Source organism: Otolemur garnettii, unplaced genomic scaffold (assembly GCF_000181295.1).
Source record: "Otolemur garnettii isolate 467f Iridium unplaced genomic scaffold, OtoGar3 scaffold00056, whole genome shotgun sequence".
NCBI lineage: Eukaryota > Metazoa > Chordata > Mammalia > Primates > Galagidae > Otolemur > Otolemur garnettii.
The window spans coordinates 235,266-239,207 of record NW_003852451.1 but is presented as its reverse complement, the minus strand read 5'-3'; the positions used below and the strand labels follow the sequence as shown (position 1 = coordinate 239,207).

The following is a 3,942-nucleotide window of genomic DNA, read 5'->3' as shown; positions in this document are numbered from 1 at the left end:
TCCTCCTCCTGGTATCTGTGCATCTGACCCCGTCAGGTCTTTGCACTCTCGTGTTTGCCGTCCTCCTCCTGGTATCTGTGCATCTGACTCGTCAGGTCTTTGCACTCTTGTATTTGCCGTCCTCCTCCCGGTATCTGTGCATCTGACCCATCTGACCCATTTTGATTTTTTGAAATTGCTTTCAAAGAATTTTTTCCTAAAGATGTATATACCAGTATGTTGTTGGTAGAGTAGGATAATTGGGCTTTCTTATGATTTCTTCGGTAGTACACATGGCCCAGTGGTATCTGTAATTTCCATGGTGCCTTAGAGAACAATTACTAGTTGAGGCTGTGGTGCAGTTTTGCTGGAAATGTGAACAGCAGCTGGGCTGGGCCCTGGGCCCCAGTGACAGCAGCAGTGGGCTGATTGTACCAATTTTAGGCCCCAGAGCAGCTTATGCTGACAGCAGTGTTGGTGTGTCCTAAGGGCCAATTCTTGGGCTTTTAGGTGGCTTTCTCAAAGCTAGGGTTTGGAGCAGAGGGTCAGGTGTGGGCAGATAAAGAAATCCCAGCTTGCTCAGGGGCCTGAGCAGTAGCAATGGGTGTGTTCATGTTGATGTGGGGGGTGGGAGTGGTCCATGTTGATGTGGGGGGTGGCAGTGGGAGTGTCCATGTTGATGTGGGGGGTGACCGTGGGAGTGTCCATGTTGATGTGGGGGGTGGCAGTGGGAGTGTCCATGTTGATGTGGGGGGTGGCAGTAGGAGTGTCCATGTTGATGTGGGGGGTGGCAGTGGGAGTGTCCATGTTGATGTAGGGGGTGACCGTGGGAGTGTCCATGTTGATGTGGGGAGTGGCAGTGGGAGTGTCCATGTTGATGTGGGGGGTGGCAGTAGGAGTGTCCATGTTGATGTGGGGGGTGACTGTGGGAGTGTCCATGTTGATGTGGGGGGTGGCAGTAGGAGTGTCCATGTTGATGTGGTAGCTGCAGTAGCTTGAGCAGGCCAGTCCCAGCCCCACAGCTGCCTTAACAGGTGGTGGTTACTGTGCTTTGCCTGGAGCTTGGGCTTCCTTGTACCTCTCTGGCCAGGTAATAGCTGTAGTCATGCCACCTTGAACTTCACTAAGAGCAGGGCATGGCCCAGAATTAAATGGTGCTGGCTGTGGGTGTGCAAAGAGGGGCACAGCCCCTTTCAGGAAGCAACAGAGGCAAGAACCCATGGGGTACTGTCTACTCATATCTCATTCCCACAGAAGCTGGTGGCAGGGCCATGGGAAATGTCCTAGGTATATAGGAGACCTTGGACTCCCCTGTCACCAGCTAGGCAGGGCTGTGTCAGCCCCAACTTAGAGGGCGGGACCCTGCCCAGCTTTGCATTCCCGAATAGTGGTAGCTTGAGCCTGTGAACCAGAGAGGATAGAGCCCCTTCCCAGCAAATAGCTGAGATGCTGGGGTAGTGCTGTCACTTCTGGCTCAGTCTTTCAGCAGCCTAGAGCAGCATGACGGGATTGTCCTAGCAGTGGACAGGAAAGTCTGGGCTCTCCTGTCCCTCCTTAGCTGGGCAGGGCTCTGGCTCTGGTGGCCTGAACTCATCCTGAGGGTCTGGTGCTCCCCAGCTTTGAGCCTCAAAAGTGGCAGCAGAGCCTGTAGGCAGAGAGGCAGTGCCCTTACCAAGCAAGCTGGGCTGACAGGAAACTAGGAAATATAGCTTGGGTGATAGTCCCATGGCAGCAGGCTGCAGGGTGGTGAGCACTATCCCAGATGGGCACTGGAAAGTCTGGCTTCACTGCCCCCACCTTGCAGGGGCTGCAGCCCAAACTCAGCCCAAGGGTGGGGCACAGTCCAGTGTCATATCCTCACAGTGCAGCCTGGAACTTGAGACCACAAAGTTGGGGCCCTACCCACACAGACAGTGTGGTTGAGAGGCTGTAAAGTGCTATCTGCTCATGTCTCAGTCTCAGAAGCAGTCCAGAGGGTAGTAGGGACCTTCAGAAGGGTGTGTGGGAACATCTGGGCTCCACAGTCCTCCTCAGAGCTCAGCGGTGGCTGCAGGTATGCACACAGCTTTCCAGATTTCTGGTATGTAGAGTCTCAGGGTGGTGCTTGGCTCAGGCTGCCCCAAACTCAGTGCCTGTGGGACTCTACATGGGTTCCCTGTCTGGAGTAGCATCTGTGTAGCCTCTAGGCAGCCCCTGTGTTAGGCCCGAGACCCACTTATAGTGATCCCTGTCGCTTCCCTGGTGAATCCCAGCATTCTCTCCTGGACCACCAATGCTGTGGGCCAGCAAGTGTCTGCTGCCATTCTGGCTTCTCTCAGGAAGGCTTCTCACATCCTGCCCCATCCAGTCGGCATCTTGATCATGCCCCCGGCGTAGGTTATTATAGACCTTCTGATCTTTACTGCTGATTCACCAAGAAAGTGGAATCAGGTTGGGCGGAGGCTCACACCTATAATCCTGGCACTAAGAAAGTGGAATTAGGCTGGCATGGTGGCCCAGTCCTATAATCCCAGAACTCTGGGAGGCTGAGGTGGATGGATTGCTTGACCTCAGGCGTTCGAGACCTGCCTGAGCCAGAGTGAGACCTCATCTCTAAAAAAAGAAAACAACTGGGCGTTGTGGCAGGTGCCTGTAGTCCCAGCTACTGGGGAGGTTGAGGCAAGCCCAAGAGTTTGAGGTTGTCGTGAGCTATGACGCCACAGCACTCTACTGAGGGTGGCAAAATAAAACTCTGTCTCAAAAAAATTAAAAAAAAATTTTTTTTAGAGTGTAATTAATTTGAGTCCTGCATCTTATCACTTACTATGTGCCACCACTGTCTTGGCATTACCTATGAGAAACAAATGTGCCTGCACATTGTTTTTGCTCAGTAAACAATAATTGACCTTTTCTGGAGCAGTCACGCAGGTAGTGGATGCAGGGAGCCAGGCTCCGGGCATCATGTATTATAAGTTTAGCAGCTTCACGCAGAAGTTGATGGGAGCATGGGCTTCAGATGCGTATAGTCCGCAGGGATTAAAGCCTGTGGTTTCCACAGAGGCACCACCTATCTCATTTGCCACACCAACCAAACTAACCTCCGATTCCACTGCATATGATTATACTGGGAAAAACAAGGTTCCAGAGTTGCAGTTTTTCCAGAAATCCGACGGTGTGCCTGTCCACCTGAAACAAGGCCTGCCTGACCAAATGCTTTATAGGACCACTATGGCGCTGACTGTGGGAGGGACCATCTACTGCCTGATTGCCATCTACATGGCTTCATAACCCAAAAACAAATGAGTTAGGCTGTAGAGGACTGGTTTGCTTTTTGGCATAAACCCTTTGAATTTTCATTATTTCTGTTAAAATTCATTATTTACTTGGATGACCTACTTGACTTTTTTGCAAGAAAAACAAACATAGGAAGATAATATTTTGGTTTATGAAATGCTCATTTGACAGTTAAAACTGTTGTTCAAAGAAGTGACACTGTAGTCTTGTGTTTGTGCTCCTGATTTCCCTGGAAGTTCTGGATGAACATTGCACACAGCGTCATTAACATCAGTCTGTGCTGAGAACCTCGGGGACTTAGGATTGCATTTTCAAGCATGGGGTGCAGAAGGCTTTCTGGATTAGGATGTGACCAGGGAAGGGAGACAGATGCCAAGGCCAGGTGCATGAAATGAGGGTTCGAGTTAGTAGCCACTTAAGGGATTTTTCCATCTTTCCATTAATATTAAAATGTTAATAGCAATTATTTATTGGGCAGTTCATTTCAAAGGGTTATTTGCCTCATCTCAGATATTTTGTGACATTTTATGTGTAGTTGTTGTGTATTTATTCCATTGTGGGAACAGAGACCACTTGTTTAGTGTTGCACTTTAGACTGTTGTCTGTTAATGCGGCTGTGCCACAAATTCTCCTTTATCTTTTAACATGTTATGGCTTTAAATTATAATTTATTTTGACAGTGGAATAAAT

General features: G+C 49.8%; 1 protein-coding gene and 1 pseudogene across 7 annotated transcripts in view; both read left to right on the top strand.

Moving 5' to 3' along the window:
- FAM120B (family with sequence similarity 120B) overlaps positions 1-3,942 on the top strand; it is a 75,513-nt gene that overhangs the window by 19,710 nt on the left and 51,861 nt on the right. The gene's annotated exons all lie outside the window — the stretch shown is intronic.
- LOC111726181 lies at positions 2,728-3,896 on the top strand (annotated as a pseudogene).